Source organism: Gallus gallus, chromosome 8 (genome assembly GCF_016699485.2).
Source record: "Gallus gallus isolate bGalGal1 chromosome 8, bGalGal1.mat.broiler.GRCg7b, whole genome shotgun sequence".
Taxonomy (NCBI): domain Eukaryota; kingdom Metazoa; phylum Chordata; class Aves; order Galliformes; family Phasianidae; genus Gallus; species Gallus gallus.
Window position 1 is genome coordinate 15,507,479 of NC_052539.1, and position 19,156 is coordinate 15,526,634.

At 42.1% G+C, this 19,156-nt stretch overlaps 1 long non-coding RNA gene across 1 annotated transcript in view; it reads right to left on the reverse strand.

Moving 5' to 3' along the window:
* LOC101750929 overlaps nt 1–13,974 on the reverse strand; it is a 53,385-nt gene extending 39,411 nt beyond the window's left edge. The window contains exons 1-2 of the long non-coding RNA XR_005862068.2: nt 4,540–13,974; nt 2,029–2,242 (exon numbers count right to left, since the gene is read on the reverse strand). This is a non-coding gene — a long non-coding RNA (uncharacterized LOC101750929). The remainder of the gene's footprint in view (nt 1–2,028; nt 2,243–4,539) is intronic.
* Between the last annotated feature and the right edge of the window lie 5,182 nt (nt 13,975–19,156).

Sequence of the window (19,156 nt, forward strand, 5' to 3'; positions counted from 1 at the left end):
TCCTGACATAACAAAAACTGGTAATTAACTGGCTCGAAGACTTTTACAATAGCTGCTTTAAATAAGCCCTAGTATGCAGCACTTGCAGCCCTGACACCACACTGCTGATACCACTGCAATGCACCCTCTATTAAGCAGAGTTTGCTGCTCTGCATCAGCTTCAACTCTCAGCTGTTTTCTCCACTGGTCCGCTTCAGAACACCAAAGCCCTCTCAGATTTCTTTGTCCACGAAGGGTCCCTGCCCTCCATCTAAGTGGCTTTGTGCTGCTTCCTTCAACACTTTGGTATCAGGGGACCACTTGCCACCAGCATACGGACCAAGCGGCAGGTCACCCGCAGCTGGACACAACTTAACCTCTCCTATGGGCTGCTCTGTGCTTTCGATGCAGTGCATTTCAGCAGCCCCTGGCAGACACCACTGCCGGCCTTCTGCCCCACACCCAGGCACAACAGCAAGAGTCTCGTGGTAGAAAAATCAGACTCTGGGTTTTCAGATTTCACTCAGCAGTGTGTGATTTGTAGCTGCTGCTGCATACTGGCTCTAAGCACAGTCGGTTTTGCCTACTCATGCTTCTCTCCCCTGGTTACAATAGATTCTGTTTCTGATGAAAATATTACTCTGATGAGTTTTTCTCTGGCTTACTTTTATGCTTCCTGCTAACTAGCACAAGCCTTATTGTTGCTGTTCCTAATACTTTGCATCATTTGTAGTTCTAGCAATTTTATTTGTAAATAGCATGAAAAAAGTATTAATATGTATCTTCCCTCAGTGCTCCAGACAGATTGGTTCACTGTGGAACAATTACATACATATATGCTAGCCTATATTTCTTGTAAAATCAAATCATGTAAGGATGCCTCAGCCAGAACGAGCCATAAAGCTAGACAAGCATGGAAAAAAACATCCCCAAATATGTACTGCTTAAATTACAGAACTAAAAAAATAAAGCAAAATTGAAAAGGGCAAAGGAGACACAATGTAAACACAGACTTTTATATGGTCTGTGTAATATAGAGTGAATGTCATGCTGACATGATGGGATCATGAGCTGCCAGTGTAGTTTAGAAAAGAAAGGGATACCTCCCAAATTATGGCAATGATGCCTTATCCCACCCAAGCCTGCTACAAGATCCGTGTCTGCAGCTGCCAGGATACTAAACCAGGAGACGTAATTTCCTACGTAATTGTATTTTAAGTGTCTAGAAAGATCGTGCATCTTCAGAACCACCTTTGGAATGGCAGTTCTTTTAGGAGGGACTCACAACACCCCTTGATGCAATGTGTGCCTCTGGCAGCTGGCAGCCCACACCTGCTGCACTGGGTCTCCTGCAGGATGGCAGTGTGTAGCCCTAACACACAGCTAAGTTGATTTTGTGCCTTTGAAAAATCTCCTCCTTAACCCAAACACTCCATCACTGTCAGCTGAACAAATTTAACTTCTGAATTAATGTTATTTTCAAGAGGTCAGACATGCGACAGTAACAACAGACTTTTGCCAATCCATCTCATTCAGGTCTGAATCTCAATTTCCACAGAGCTCAGTATTACTTAAACATGGACAAATTACCCTAGCTCATTGCTAATGCAAAACTTCTACTCTCAGGGCTCCATCACGGCCCTTCCATTGCTTCCAGCTCCAGTAGGCACAGACCAGCAGAGTCCTCTCAAACACTGCCCCGGAGGTCGGAGAGGCCTAGCAGCCAGCAGCTGAGGACATCCCCAGTCATTTGTCTTCCAATTTTGTCCCCATCCCTGAGGCTGCCAAATGTTTCCACTGAGGTTCAGTCAGGAGGTTGGTGAAAACTCACAGCAGTGAGCATCACAGTACTGCCTGGTGCTGTTGCCACGCTCCAGAGCTTGGAGAGGAGCGAGGCTTTTGTGGGGAGTGGCTGCCACTCAGTGCTGGGCCCTCATGGAGATCCCTACCCTGAGGATGGTCTGTTTGGTATGTTATATCATAGTCATGCAAACAGCAGCTCAGGGCTCCGAACAGTGTCAGCTCATGGTTAGACAGATACAGACCTACCTGCAGGGAGCTGTGTGTTCCCAGCTCCCAGAACTCCTTTTCTCTCAGTCTCTCCTGGGAGAGCACAGGTGGGGCCCAGATCTTCTGTTTAATTTTGTTTTCCAGCATGCTTTGTAACTCAGGTAGTATTTTGGTTGACTTGACTGGCATGAAGTATTTCCACCACACCCTTCTTTCTTCAGACAAACAACCTCTTCTCTACCTGCTGGCAGAGCTAAGGCCAGTGAATAAGAAGAGACAGTGGTTAAGGTACAACAAATAAAGCTACCCTGAATAAATACCTGCACAAAGCAAGATGAAGGAGCACCATCTACCTGGACAGTGTTGCTGCTAAAAGTGGGAGGAATAATTCAGACAAGTAAGGTGCAATAGGATGCCTGACAGAGAATGAGGCTTCTCAAAACTGTGGATTTATCTCCGCTTGTTTGGATCAAACACTTGTAACAGTTGTGGGTTAATTTCCTTCCCATAGTCAAAACAATAAAAGCCAGGCACCACTTTATTAATTTCCAAAACAGTGTCAGATAAGCAGAACCAAATTTAAAGAAGTAAACACCCTGCCACAGAATTGGAGGATATGTAAGCATTTGGGGCTTTTTTTCTGTGTCTCTGAAAGGGGAGGTTTTTAGCATTGTGAATAGATTCCGTTTTGTCAGTTGTGCTACAAAGCACTGATAAGGCAACGGGAAAGCAGCGGAGATTGAGGCAGAGCAGGAAGAAATACCACCCATATTAGGAGACAGCCACTTACTTAGTGGCTCACATTTGAATAAAGATGCCATTGTTCAGCCAAAAGAATGCACATATTCACAGGCCCAGCGCAGAATAGCTCAGTGTATCTAGAACTCCAGAAGTGTCCAAATTACAGCCCCAGGGCCCAAACTGCCCTCCAGTCTTTCTGAAGAATGACCCTCTGCTTAATTAATCAGTGCTTTAACTGTGAGTGATCCCAGGACACACTTTTCTCAGGCCTTTTTCTTAGCTCTGCTAGTACAGAACAAACCTTTAAATGTTCTCTGGCTGATTTTTGACCATTTTTTTTTTCCCCCTTCCAAGATTATCATTTCCTGTTTTACTGGGAAGGCTCATTAGAAATGAAGACCAGCATCTAGATGATCTCAGTTCACTTTACTTAGATAGGGAATGGTTGACTCAAGCTGGGGAGACACTGGCTCCCTTTCAAGACGTACCAAAAAAGACAAAGTCTGTAGACTACTCCTAGAATAATGCTACTGCAATTTCCTTTCCATACACCACGGCAGAATTATAACAGAGCTGATTACTGTGTACACGCTATTCTTTTAGTCAGATGAGATCCCACAGCCATAACTCCAGCTGCTGTGCATGGGATCCTTACCAAGATCTCATTCCCTTTTACTCTGCACAAGATAATTTTGTGTTTATTGCAATGAGATGTCATATTCCAGATTGTCTGGATTCTCATAAAGCTTTTTTTCTCTCTGGAACAGAATTGAGATTTGATGGTAACTAGAAATGCATGAAGACAATGAAAAATACTGTGCAAAATTTCACTCCAAATTGGACTCCACCTTCGATGATAAAATTCATTCTATTCTGATTGAAATTAAATTGCAACGTGGAAAGTCAGAGGTTTTGCTTAAAACAAAATCAACACAATCTATTTTTTTTTCTTTTGAGGAGTGATCTTTTCAATGAGGACCAAATGAATTCTGACTAACTTTACAAACTTGTAACATAATATACAAATTAAAGAAGTCAAGGTTTTAAAAATGCCAGCTTGAATGCTTTGGAAAGCTATAACAATAATATTATCTGCAGCTAGGGAAGCTGGAGACATACTGTTTGATAGGCCCTATCTTATGAGGTCCAATATTAAGCTAAGTAAAATGATCTGACTGGACGGCCTTAACTAAATTTAGTAGTCTGGTGGATTGCCATTCTACTAAATTTAGTCAGCCCATAATGGGCATTAGATATCTACAATCCAAACGATAAAATCTGTGTTGCTTTTTTAGGCTCCCAGCAAATGTACAATATACTACATTGGAGCATTAAGCAATAAGCAAGTCATGAAAGAAAAACAGGGGAAAGGTGGGAACCAGAATCCTAACGAACGCAGAAGGAACTGGTGCGCACAAAGCTGCACTCTTGTGCTCAGAACCAGCCAGAGGCAGGCAGAGGGGCACAGTGCTCCCTAGGAATGAGATGCAAAGGGAGAGGAGGTGGAGGGCTCTGTGGGTGCACTGATCCTCCCCACAAAGCTGCCACTCCAAAGGTAACTTTGTGCCGGAGAGATGGAAGGGCTGTAGTTGTGAACTGGGCTCTCTGAGCCTCACCACTCTTACAGAACATACGCTCACTGCATTTTCACACCATTCCTTCCACATTTTCCATTCTAGGCTCCGTAATCCTGATGGTAAGCAGGGCAACATATTTCTACATAGATTTCCATGCAACTGTGAGCCAGCTTTATAGCTAGGAAAACTGCTAAGTCACTCTTCTCAAAACCATGTTTGAGGTGTTACTTACATAGTCTCTGCTGTTGAAGGGGATTTCTGCTTCTCAGCCCATGTGTGCTGTCACCTCCCTGCTGCCATGAAACCACATACGACACCTTTTTATTTTGTTCCTGTGAAACCGAATAGTGTTAGAAGCCTCTCAAAAAATTTGGTATTAATGAACAGAGAAGAATAGTAAACAGACCCAAAAAGGTAGCACTATGATATTATGGCAGTGTTTTTAAATCAAGTTGCACTCTTCTGTCCTCATAGAAGAGGCTACCGGATGCTCCATTTAACTCAGTGATACTTTCAGCTTACAGACAAGAAATAGTGTTCTTGTCACCAGTTCAGTTCCCACTACAGCAATGGAGACATTGCCCTGTTATTCTGCAGGACCTGCAGGGCTGCCATTATCCTGGAGGTTGAATATAATAAATTATAAGTTAGTTTTGGTCCCCTCTCTACAACAGGCATATTTAACCTCTCTGAAATTTTATATGCCTCATTCTGTGCAAGAAGCAGTGTTTACTGATATGCGTGTGCATATTCAACAGTCAGAGATGAACAGTGGTTTTAAAAAATAACAGCCTAAAATAATCAGTCTAGAAATTCCCTATTTCCTTAACCCTTTACACTGAAATGGAGCAGGTAGCTCACTGGAAAAATACTTTGTGCTTTTAGTGGGGGGAAACTTCTAAAATAGTATCTAAGAAGGAGGCATCTGAAAAATAAAGCTGCTACCTGTATGCAGTCCACCTGTTAAGACACAGTGTTTTGCACATGATATAAAGGAGAGGGACAGAGTCTCAAAATACAGTGCATTTTGCTCACCTGTAACTCTAGCTCTGTTTGAGTTTTCACTCAGAATTTATCCTTTCTGAAGATATTTAAATTTGAGTTCCCAATAAACAGACATGGGAAATGTGATTACTCTCTGAGTTTGGGAAAATTGGCCATTTTGACCTTGATTGCATCTGAAAGCCGTGTAGCTCTCAAACACCACTGCCCATCGGAGGTGACACAGAGCTGACATAGAGGTGGGTAGAGGTGGGTTGTCCCCACCACCAGCCATGGCCCAGCAAGGCCCCAGCCTGCCTGGACTGTGGAGGAGGTGTCATGGAGAAAACCTGTTACAACACCGGTGAATCCAAGCACAGCATCTGAACACACCGGGAGCCACGGTGCCCTAGTTCTGCTGCTCACACAGTAACTTGGTATTCTTTCTATAATTATGTCTTAATCATTCTTTGTGCTGAAATAATCATAACATATTTACAACGAGACTCTATTTTTTTTTTTTAATCTTCAGATCACTTTTGTTTGGCCTCATACTGCCATTCCCAGCCCAAACGACACCTTTCCTATCAAAGCCAATTTAGATTTCTTTTCTCAGGTATGTGTCTGCAAGGTATTTTTGTCAAATGACTTACTCAAGTACAGATGTTACGAATAGATCTGTGGGTGTAAAGGGGCAGAGCAGCAGCTCAGGATCTGACCCAACATATACACTGGGCTCCTCGTTGCTGCACTTTGTAACTCAGTCATGAAACCTCTGTTTTGTTGTGTGGCTTTATAACCTGACAGATGTGGTGTCCCTTTGCTTACTCGTTTTGTTTCTCACTTACAGGACAGAGGAATACTTACTGGTCAGTAACCACTGGTACCATTTTTCCAAACAAATTAGCTCTTTTTTGGTGCTCGTTGCTTTTTCTTTTCTGATATGACTCTTCCCATCTGCCACATTTTTTCCACACTACTTGTAAATACTTAAAAAATGCATTAGTTTCACATTGCTCTTAAGACCTTAAGATGAGTTTCATCTAGACTCGCTCATTTACATATATTCCCATTTTACAGGTTTTCTCCCCCTCACTTTTTAATCAAACACCTGTTTTCACAAGGTCTTTGCTTCTGCCTAATTGTCAGTCCTTACTTTTCTGTTGTTAAAGACTGATTTTTTCTTTAAAGAAAAAAAAAAAAGTGGTTCTGTTGCTCATCCATTTTAAAATCATAATTAACTTCATCTCCTTCATCATTTGCTAATGGGTCTATTTTCTCTCCAGTATTTCCTTTTCCCCTGATACACTCACGAAGGCTCTCTTGTTTCTCTTACCCCCCTTGGCTAACTTTAACTCATTCTGCCTTCAGCTGGGGAAAGGGAGACCCTCACAGCATCACGCTCGGAACTTCCACACCATTTTATACTTTCAAAGTCTTTTGCAGACATTAACTAATTAACTTTCATAATATGCCAGAGAAGTATAGAAATATTACTAACAGCTTTATTTTGATGTGGAAACCGAAGGAGAGGTCCTGAATAATCACCACTGACTGCAGGAGGGCTATTTCAACAGCTGAAGTGCTCAGGCAAGTGGAGAACTACTCCTGCTACTCGGCACAAGGCACTGGCTCCATCAGGACATCAGCAGCAAATTCAGAATGGTGAGCTCAGGAAGAGAGCGCAGAATCTCTCTTTCATCTCACTTTATTTTGGGTCACGTTATTTCCATTTGTTTCTTTCAGATGAGGAGTCTGGTGAGGTTTCTCACCTAGGTTTCTGCTCAGTTCGGCTGGTCAGGTGTTCCTACATGATGCATTAATACCTCTAGTTAAAAATGCCATGGCAGAAAGCAGTTCAGTTGTTTTCCCAGGGGTCTTTTTAAAAACCTGTTGTTCCTTACAGAAGTGCCTGACAAACATCTTTACTCTTTGACAGCCATTACTCTTAGAGAAACAATTTCAAAACCATATGCTCAGGGTGCTTGAACTAAGATTTAACTAGTCCCATTTACACAGGGCATACCAGGGATGGATATTTTCACGCAAATATGCCAGGCTGTGTTTCCCGTAACTTTCTTTAGCTTCATTACATGCACACAGCACTACCCAATGTTCTGCCAGCATCTCTCAGTTTGCAGTCCATGGACTACTGGTAGGCCATAAAACAGCAGAAAGTGGTGGATGAAAGAACTTCAAATTTTTTTTCGAACAAGACTGAAGGTTCCAGTGAGCAAAGAAAGAGAAGGGGGTGAAATCAAATTAACAAATGAACAATCAAAGCCTATCTTAATTTTTAGTTGGTTTGCAAATGAAAAGCGCTGTGGTTAGACGCTCAACACTGCCTGGGGATATTTTTTTCATGATCCTAAACAGTGGCTAAACACTGCTTTGTGTGTCTGGATATCTTAAAAATAAAGTGGTTTTCACGAGATTCTTTTCTTCTAAGTTGGTGTCAGCAGTGTCTTCATCATCTTTGCTTGAGCTGTGGTTGATGACGATGCTGCGTTCCACCTAAGGCCTGCTGTAACCCTGCCCCAGGCATCAGCTGATGGAGGGCCCTTGCTGAGCCCCTCTCTCCTGTCCCCTTCTGGCCACACAGGACGTCCTCCCATACAGCCAGGAGCTTCCAGAGGGTGAGCTAACACAGGTGCCAGGCTATGATTTAGGGGGCCAGGGTGTCCGGATGAGGAACAGAGCTGCAATTTTCCTCTTTCCTGAGGGACTTCCCAGGGGTGGAAAGGGAGATGTGATGGCCTAGTTCCTCCAGCTTCAGCCATTCCAGAAAAACGCCCAAGATAGTTTTTGGATCTCCATTGGGTGTATGTACAGTGGAGAAAGCAAGGAGAGCATCCAGACCCTAACAACTGCTTGGTTGCATCCTGCTGAGCAGCAGAGGCTCAGCACGCAGCCTTCTGAGTGCTCCCAAACTGTGCTGGCCATGTACCCAGTTCGGATGTTTATGGAGGTTTCTCTCTGAGGGCTGAAAGCTTGCATCTGTGCTTCCAGTTCAAGTTCTCTCACAAATTTGAACAAAAAACCTTGTAAAGTTCAGCATCTTCCAAATTGCCCCATATAAGTCACTACTGAAACCATATCCAAATGGTTCTCCCCCCTCACCATACCTTCCACAGAAATGACCTAAACTTTGTCAGGTTCACATGTCCCTAGAGATGATCTCATTTCACTGCTTCAAAAGAGCTTTGGTCTGCACAGCCTGTAGCAGCAAATTTACACTTCAAAAAGCAGACAGCTTTTTCCACATCTTATTCACTTAATGGGTGAGAATGTAAAATTAGTTCCATTGCTGATGAGGACCTTGAGCCAAATGAAAAGTGTTCATTTGTCAGCACAGACTTACAGCCTGAAACATGATTATATAGCTAATCCAATAATGGGTTTTGATGCTGAGCATTTATTTATATACAGTATGTCTTGTTATCTGTTGATAATCAGGCACTACAATTTACTCTCTTTTGTGTCATTAGACATAGCAACATCTTCTAGACATAGTACATTTGCGTGTCAACATACAAACGCACACAAAACCTTTGTGACCAAAATACCGTCTGCCCAGATTTTAATGCAACAGCATTTGAGTGGGAGCTTTTTGTGATTTAAAATATTAGTAGCAAATTAATCATTTTAGACTGAGAGCCTCTCTGCATCTTATAAGTCTTAACAGATTAAAATTTGAAACATAAATTTTGTTCCCTTATCTATAGCATCATATGGACTGATTTATTCCTTTTTGCCTGACGTGAATCCCAATAGCTAATTATCTTAAATATCAGTATATATATATGAAATGGTCCCCGTTCTAAAATACTCCGTATCTTAACATCAGACAGTATCCGACCCTTTGGTAACTTACAAACAGCACTGTTTGATGGCTCAAAGAAATAATCTTTTATAAAAAAGAAAGCAAGCACAACTTGTTTATCTTAATATTAGGCATCGTTCCTACATCAGGTACACTGAAAAACAGAAAAGTTGTTGGCCTGCTGCCTAAAAAAAATAATTAAAAAAATAATGTTGGGACTAATTTCTGCTGCTACCTTTTACTGCCACAGTTGTGTAGATGAGTGCAAATATCTAGCACTGAATTATTAGGACAGTTTACTCCTCAATTAAATATACAAGGCATCACATTTGAATATTTAAAACGGGGAGACGTTGATAGTTACGCTATAGAATGAGACATCAAAACACTCACCAGATATTTAAAAAAAAAAAAAATAGTGCATGGGAAAGTAAAATCAATCCAGTATGAAACTGGGAGTTAACTGCAAATGTGGGGCACACCTGCAAACTCTGTGAACACTCCTGCAACACTGCACAGAGCAATCTCTGTGCTAAAGGATAGGTCTGCGTGCAGAAAGGCCCAGGAACACCTCTGTGGGCTGGGTGAAGGCTCGTCTAAATTTGGCAGTCAGGAGACTTTCAGAAGCAATGCCATTAAGTAAAATTCACCTTAAAGGACACTGCAAATCAAGGGTACAAGTGAGGCACATATGATGCATAAGCCAAGCTCCAGCTTTCCCACTGCCTTTGGAAAGAGCAGGATCAGGCCTCCCTGCGTGCTTTTGTTCAGCTGAAATTTACTCTACAATAAATACTTATATATTGCTGCAACATGATGTTTTATTGGGCTGCACCAGTTTACTAAAAACAGCAGGCTGGTAATAGCAGTGCTTGTGGTTTTGCCTGTAATTCATTTCTGCACGGTAATGCACAGGGAGAGATACGATACAAGATAATAAGGCAAATTAAAAAAATGACTAAACTCAGTACTTGCAGTATATGGTACATTAGGACCATGTTCAGACAGGCTGATTCTTTGGACATTTTTATTTTTTGTTTTACCTTGGCGAGGTAATTCATTAGGTATTCGCTCGGGTAAAGAATAAATGAATATAGCATACATTACATCCTCACTTCAGCTGCAGAAACAAATCTTTCCTGTACCCGCCAGTGTAATCTTCGGAGTTTTCGTTATATAAAACACCTCAAGAAAAATGCACCTCGGTAAGATTTACACTTTATTACTCTAATGATTCTACAAACACTGCCACAATGTGATGAAAGGCAAAGCAGTCCTGATCTGATTGAGAGCTAATAAAAATCAGTACTGAAAACTGAAAATAGCACCCTTATCATCTTTCTTTCATTTAGACCTGATTACTAGGGGATTATAATGCAATCACAGCTATGTGTGAGAGGTAGCTATGGGAACCAGTTTTAACTGTTTATCTAGCCAAAGATCTTAATTTAAGTTTGAACACTCTGATTCATTTATATGTAAGACACCAAGGAGACAAAATGCAGAAGAAACAGATGCTCACTTGTTCTTTCCATTTAACTTCATAAGCTACCAGCCAATTTGTCTTTCAGGGACAAAATTAATTTCTGATGACAATGTGAGTAAGTAATAAACTCGGAGTTCCTGTCCTGGGAAACTTGTTAAGGCCATGTAATGTTCTGGAGTTATTTAGAAAAAAACAATTTGCTCATAGACTTGCAGAGACATCTGTAACAGAGTTTTCTTTGTCCCTGTGCTGTTACTCATTTCTGGGGGCTTTATGACACCTTTTCCAGAGGTTGTTTTGAAAAAGTTCAAAAGGAAACATATTGCCCATTATTTCTTTCCTGTGGGGTATTTTTTTTTTCTTTACATGAATCTTTTTTTCTTTTTTTTTTCCTTCATATTCACAAATCATGCAAACCTCAACCCATTTGTTTTGCTACTTCCCCACTGCCAGGGAAAGGAACCGGCAGCCAGGATCCTAACAGCATTAGTCAAAAATTATGAGGAAAACAGTTTGTCGGAAATTTAGAGGCAAGTACGCACCTGAAACCGCCTGACAGAGCGCTACAAAAGAGTCTGTTCCGCGTTTGGATGGAGGGAGATTTGCCCATTAATGCTGTTAACTCTGTTAAGCTACAGTCATTAGCGAGAGAAAAAATGCCAAAATGAGGGGGAGGGAGAGAGAGACAAACACCCTAAGATCCCATAGGGAGCAGCAGAGGCTGTGCGCGCATGCTGCTCCACCAGTTACTTAACCAAAATGTTCTCTATCTTTCATTATCTTCGTTGGCGCTATTTCCCCATTTCGATATTTATTTTACACAGGCAGCTCTTTACTCTGGTAATACTCTTCCATCATTTGGTGCATTCACTGGGGCTTTATCCCCGCCTGGCAGTCCCTTCACACCTAAGGTTTTCTCTTAGGTAAATTCCCGCAGTCTAATGCCTGTCCATTAGCGCACTTACAATCGCTTCGTCTGCTGTGCTTAACATTCATTTACAGCTTGTGTGCTGTACATGAACGTTCCTATTCCAGCAGGTCTTTTGAAGAAAGTTTAAAGTAAGTTGCAAAATGTTTCTTTTTCATCTAAACAGGGAAATGAATTTAAGAAAGGAAGAGAAGAGCCTGAAGGTTTAGCTCTTTCAAATTTTAAACAGAATTCAAAACACTGTTGGAACAAATCTGTCAGGGAAAGCGCTAGAGCACCTGCATTTTAAGAGTGAATCTCTTCCCTAACTCCTTCCTTGATAATAGCTTGCACGAACAGCACCTTTAAACCACATCAATCCCAGATGCTTTCCATCCATCCGGTTATTATTTCCCTTGGCACTGAAGCGCACTTGCCTCCAGACTGAAGCTTCTCAGCGACGTGCAGCCCAACGTTTCCCAGCAAGGAGTGACTAACATTTAATTCAGCTGAAATTATAAAACAAGGGGAACTTTAATCTTGGGTGTTCAAAGAGCTCAACCAGGACACTGCATGGATCAATGATAACTCTGGAAGTAAAGGCCATATCGTTTCAAATACAAATAGTGAGGATGAAGTTTGGAGAGGAACAACTAAGAGTTCAGCAATAATTCGAAACTTTAACCACAGTTCTGTTTGTATTTACATTGCAGCACATCACCAGAACACAGCCCAAGTGCACAAGATGTGGTCTGAATCCCCATCTGCAGGGAAGGGCATGCTATGGTTAAGCTGTTTCCTACTGCTCTACCTTACCTTTGGTTTATTTTCAGTGGCTGAGCTGGTGCTCTGACACGTGGCTTGGCTGGTAGTCGAGCACCAACGTTGGTGCCAGCAGCGAGAACCACTGGATACTTCTTATCAGTAGGACTCACAGAAAATAAAACTTAATTGCTCTAACAATGACTTTTTTTAACCTGCCATCTTTGCCACACAGCCTTAAAGGCTTGTGTACAAAGGTAGGATACATACCAAGTCCACACAGATGAAAACAAAGCATTAATTCACATTTCAAGAAAGGAAAGTAAGGAAAGTTCACACACTTCAGAAAAACCACAGCATTTTGCAAATGAAATTAATGCCTTCAAGAGATGACATCAGCCAGCACTGCATCTTCCTGCACTGGCAAGTAGGAGCTGCAGCGGGGATATGATGGCAGTGTTTCTTTAAGGGAGGGTCTCATGAAATTTCTCACCCGAGACACTCCACAGACATTAGAATGTGTTGGTTACTGAGGCTAATTTAACCATGTAGCTTGTAACAGCATAAAAGAAAGAATCTGTGAGGAATTTTTGGGTGGAGACTTGTTCTTCATGGAGTCTAAGACAAGGTTGTGAAAACACATGTTGGCTACTGGAGTTGTCTTTGGACAAAAGAAAACAGTTTCCTGGATTAGAGGTAGAGGAGAGAGGTGGCTACGGTAGGGTTACAGATTGTATAATATTAATCCTCCACAAAGCAAAGTGTTAATTAGTATGCAATTAAGGTGGAAAGTATCCTTACTTAGATTTTTAAAAATCCTGAATCAATAATTTAGCTTAGTCAGTATGAACAATATTAGGAAAACTGAATTTTCAAAGGGAACAGTCTATGGCAGCAGTCACTCAGAGTCTGTAGAAAAATGGCTCCTTGAAAGGAAGCGAAAGTGGTAAGAGCATACAAGGAAGTTGTGTGAAAAGAGGGGCCTAGGTAATTCTGGAAAACCTGTTCAACAGAACCACAGCTCCCACATGGTTCTTGTGCAAGTCTAAGACCTGAATCAACACCACAGTGCAAAATCTCTTGCATATATTTAAAAATCGCAACAATCTGATGATTTGCTTCTTAAAACTTGCAGATCAGTAAGACGTTATCAGAACAACGAAAAACTGGCATCTAAATAACACTATAAAGTATTTCCAAAACCAGGCCGACATTTTCCACTCTTCCACAATTATAGCATAACACATTACACACTTTAATGTAGACTGTCCTATGCAACCTGCTTTCATTTCATTGAAGCTATAATTCTAGGGGTTGGATATCTGAAAGCTAATCCTGATTAAGTTAAGAAGTGGGAATACTACAGCAGGGCTGGACTGAGGTAAGTTTATGAAAAGGGTAAGAGTCCACAGGCAGCTGTAAAATGCCCCAAATACAGGATGAATCTGTGACAATTCCTTCAAGGTATTGAACCCTCACTCCCAGAAGACCATAGGATTTTTTAGGATGGAAAATACTGAAGAAGGATGCCCATACCCTGGCCTAATTTAGTATTGTACATATTGTAATCAACATAGTCCTGCTACAAGAGAAGCAACATGAGCTCCCTCAGCAGTTTACACTGCAAAGTGACAACAAAAAGGGAAAAGTTTCTTTTAGCTCTAAAAATCAGTGCAAAAAGCAGCATTTGATGCCAAAGCCAACAGAAGCTATATGAGAGCAGCGTCAATACTCACTTCAGTGAGATAATCCTGGTCAGGGTCACCTGTAGTCTTGGAGAGCATCAGTCTTTGGTAGACCAACAAGTCAGCAGATGGTAATCCTTTCTGCAAAGCCTCAGTAGAAACCAAATCTTTGTTTTGTGGCACATAAAGGCTGTAAAATCCATGAAGCTCAAATCTCAAGGACTACAAAATAAATCCACTCCTGTGCAGTGCTAATACAGGAAATTCCAGTGTAAGGGAATGCAGCCTCCTATCCAACATACCGCAACAAGCCGAAGAATGTAGTTTTGGAGGAAAGCTTTTAAACTGGTTTCTAGTGGGTTAGTGCACAAGTTGCACTGAGGTAATCGGCCTGTCAATTGTACTTCTGCTGGCCTCCCCATGGCAGAGGGTCCACTGGATAGCCCCCCCCTCCTTTCCACACATCAAGCTCCCCAAGGATGGCTTTGTTTCCCTGGCAAGCCTGTGGGGAGGCACACTGGACCGTGAAAGTCTCTCCCTTGGAGAGAAATTAGTAAAAATTATCCTGAGGGCTCTCCCACTCCTCATGAAGTCAGTAAAAACCATCAACACCAAAAATATCAGCTGAACCAAGTGGCTAATATAAATTGAAGCTTAACATGTATCGTGAAAAATGCTCCTGCTGCTGGCAAGGCTACCAGTTAGAACACAACTTATTGACCACTTTTTGATAAATACTTGTCTGACTATCTGACTACCAAGAACTGAGACTCAAACCATTTGGATCACACATAGTCTTCAGAGATAACTATTCTGGATCTGTCAAAATAAAGACAGGGGAAAATGACAAATGGGCCTTGATTCTGCTGTAGCTCCAACAGTAGCACCTCATGTCCACTCTCCTCTCCCTCCTCCAAGAAACAGGTGGCCTCAGAGAGCAAAAGATGCAAAGCTTGGGCCCACTGCTATGCCTGTGGTACCTGGGGACATAGCAAAGGTGGTGGCAGAGAGAACACTGGGTGCAGGTCACAGTGTCCACCCCAAGGTTTAACCACACTGCAAATATTAGCTAGCAATCCCCACAGCAAAATCACTCTCTTTTTATAGAAGGGCTCCTCCACCACCCCAGCAGAAGCCAACAACCTGAGAGTGACTGCTAGTGCCACGTGAAAGACTGCCTGTTCCAGCGAGATGAAAGGCACCAAACCTGAGACAACTATTTTGTCAAACCTCACTGAGAATCTTGTAAAGCCATCTCCCATCCTGTAACCGTTCCGTGGTTAAATAGTAGCTTCAGTTCTCTGATGTTGCAATCCAGCACCTTTCACAACCATTACATTCCCTCTAAATTAATTCTAAGAAAAAAAGCATTCTCCTCAGAGTTATTTCTATTGCCCAGTTGTTCTGTATGAATCTGATAACTAGTTTCCTGCTACAGAGATTACATCTTGAATACTTAATGCCAATTTGGAAATTTTTTAGACAAAACAAAAATAGATCTAAAATATAACACACAGTTTAGCTAAGTGTAGAACATTAATGCAAGGCATGACTGGAAAAACAGCCAACAAATTGAAGGAGGAGAGCAGACTCAATGGATATCTCTCAGGGTTAGTACATGCTGTAACTGGTCATTCAGGCATTTCTAGTTCTGAAAGCACATTTTTTAAAGCATCAAAATCTCAGAGTTCAATAATTTTTTAAAAAAGAGTGAAGGATAGAGTGCAGCCAAAGGATAGCATTTAACAACCATTTCAAAATGAAATCTAAATATGCTTACATATTAGATAAACGTTGGCTTCCAGGGAAGCTTTACAACAGTTTAATTCCATCCTGGACTAGGATATATGGAAATGTTTAGAATTTGCTTAAGTGTCCAAAGCCCTCTGCTAAGCTAACCAGATGATATTGCTATTCATATAATAGAAGATTTTTTTTCCCTGAAGTAACTCACTGGCTTTTATTTGTGATTTTTCTTTCTTTTTTTTCTTTTGTACTGCGGTGCAATTTCATTATTAGAGCTATACAATAATTACTTTTTTCATATTCTCATCATATACTGATAACTCAACTGCCCAATTTTTTGCCACACGGATGCCATCTACATTTTTTTAAATGTCAGATGCTTTCTCCCCTCACTACTTAAAACTCAACAGAGCCAGTGGGTTGCATACAGCTGAAACATCTTTTCACTGGCTTTTCTCTCTCACTCCCTCTGCCCCTTTTCCCCCTCAATAGTAAATTCAGGTTCTTTGGAAGTTTTCCTCATCCTTCATAGCCAAAACAGAGATGACCAGTCTATGGGGCACCACACACACAACACACGCACACAGTGCCTGCAGAACAGACCTACTAAGGTCAGCCTGAGTAGGCCAAAATATTGTACAGGAAGCAGAGACCCAGATTGCTTCTAAATGCCTCACCGACCCACAGCAAGTGTGGGCCAGCACGTTCTCAGCAACAGATGAGGAAAATGCAGCCCTGAAGTCAAAAAGATCAGCCCAGCTGAGATGTGCAGCAAAAGCATAGCCTTTAACAATCATGAATTGCCTGTTGACACTGTACCTTCGAGTTGGTCCAGGCAACCTGCCCCTCACTGCTCACACTGCCGACATGGTGCAGGGAAGGCCGGCCCCAGCCAACGCAGAGCCGGGTAGGCTGCTGTGTGAGTCCCACGCAGCGGCCAACAGTGCCCATCCCGACATGGTGGCCCAGAGCTCCCTAAGGACAGGACAGCACAGTGGGAGTGCTCGGGCAGAGCTTTCATGGCTACAGCAGCAGCAGCTTAGCACACAGAGGAAAGTACAGATGCGACGTCCCCACACCGGTGGGTGCAGCCCGCAGTGACCACAGGCACTGGTGATGACAACCTATTTACCTGCACAGGCTCAGCATTAATTTGCGAGCAACAGAAAGAGGCAGGGCTTTCAGCCAGCTGGTGCTATTTGTAGAGCTGGTGCTGTATGTCAGACGTTGAAGGTCTAACTTCAGCAAAACACGCTGGCTTGATCCTGAGCCCAATGGTGTCCCAGTGCGGCCAGTTACACCTCTGATGGTCTTAAAGACAGCTACCTGAATAATTGCATAAATGGGGTTGTGATTGCTTTCCTGTAACTTTTTCTTTATTTCAGCATTCTTTTTCTTTTTCTTTTTCAGTCTCTGTCTTCAAAGTTGAAGGAAATAACGTGAAAAAGAAGACCTCATAGCAAAGAAAGCAGCACTCAGATTTTAACTGTACTTAAAATCAGGGACGAATCTGAAGGCCAAAGAAAACAGTCTGTGCTGCTGATGAAATTCTGTAAGTTGTCTTTTTGCACAATGCCTTTGAGCAAGTCCACCACTAACAGCTGTACTCTGACACTGAACCTGAAACCCTATACAATGTTTTTGTCTGGCCTAACTTCCCATGGCTAGTTTATCTCAAAATGCAAGAGAGACAGGGAAGATTAGGAGCAGCAAGCAAACCTGCTCAGCAAACAGATACGAATCTGTGACACCCTCTCCTCACAAAAGCAGAGCCTACAAATACAGGCTAAAATGGCTGAGCTAACTTTTTCAGAAAGATTAAAACCATTCGGCTTCTGCAGACTGAAAGGTGATTCCAAATTGTGAGTGCTCATCAGTCAGGGGCAAGCACAGGCCTTTTAATATGGCTGCTCCTGTGGTAGCCCAGGAAGAGCAACTTGCACAATTTGGCAGCTGGATGTGAAGATAATCGTGTAGATATGGGCATTGACCTCTCTGCCAAACAGATAATAGGACAAAAAAAAAAAAAAAAAAAAAAAAAAAAAGAGGAAGATGCCAAGGAGATACTTGATTTCTTTAAGTAATTGTGACTTGCAATTTGTTATCATTCTCAAGTGGAGCACCAAGGAGTTTCGTGTTTTTGTGAATTTTTAGGGAGCACTGATAACATCAGCATTCAGCTATCTGCTATTGCCACTGTTTTGGTTCCTAACGCAACTTGATCATGAGGAGTCCATCGTGTCTGAATTACTATGTTGGTTCACGGTCTGGGCTAACAGAAAATGATTGCAAAAGAGAGTGACTGAGAGGAGGCTGACCTAGGCCAGGCCACTAACCTTTTGCACAGCTGACAGCCCTCACTGCAGACAGAGCCTCGGCCTTGGTATTCCCTCTGCTGCCAAGGACCTGTGACTACCCTGCCCAGATAGCCTGTTCTCTGGATGCAGAAGCTTGCTCGCATCAGCCCTCGCCTTCTCTCCAGCATCAGGGAGAGGTTCCAATGCCTTTGAAAGACTGAAGTGGATACCTCATTAGGCCTTGATTATTCTCAAGCAATTGCTTAGATTTCTGCCCTATTACCGATCAGCCTTTTTTAGCAGAGGTCGTGGAATGGGCAGTGGCTGTCTTGTCTTCGTTATAATGCATCATTTGAAACTTTTCAATTAAGCTTCAGATCAGGCCACAGTACTGAGACCGCTTTAACGAGGGTGAGTAATGACCTTGTGCTGCACGTGATTTCTGGCACACCATCAGTTTTAATTCTTCTTGATCTTACTGTAACCCTTTGATACTTTGGATCAAGGGTTCTCTTGAAATGCTTTAAGCACACTGTAGGACTTTCAGGGACTGTTCTGACATGGTTTCTATCCTACTTGTCTCAATGTAGCCAGGCTGTCACCTGTAAGTTCTCCATATAAATTCAAATTGCCAAAGATTAAAAGGCAGCTGAAAATCTGGCCTGTGCACAGAACCGGGGAAATTTGGTATAGGTCCCCAGAGTGACTGAACCTAAGGAGAATTCTGCTGCAAGTGCAAGGTAGCCCCTTTGATGTGCCATGCCCAAGTAGAGCAATGCTATGATTAGAACAGAAAGCTACATTATGCTGGAGTAGTGAATTTAATAAGAACTACTAGAGAGAGACTTCCAGAAATTTAGACTTCCCAGTTAATACATATCTTTATATTACATATAGATCAAACTATAACTCGGCGGTTTAAAACACAGTGTTAGAACCCTCAACCAGTAATGTCAATGGTAGAAATATTGACATCAACAAGACAAATATCCCTTAAATTAAGGGATAGTTAGACACAGATCCAATTCCAAACCTCGTAGCTGGGACTAATTTCCAAGCAGGCTGTATCTGCATGAAGCAGATAAACCTTAGTATTTTCAAGGTGCTCCACAGGTCTTGGACTCTGATGGACATGGATTCCCCTAGAGAGCCACAACATTCT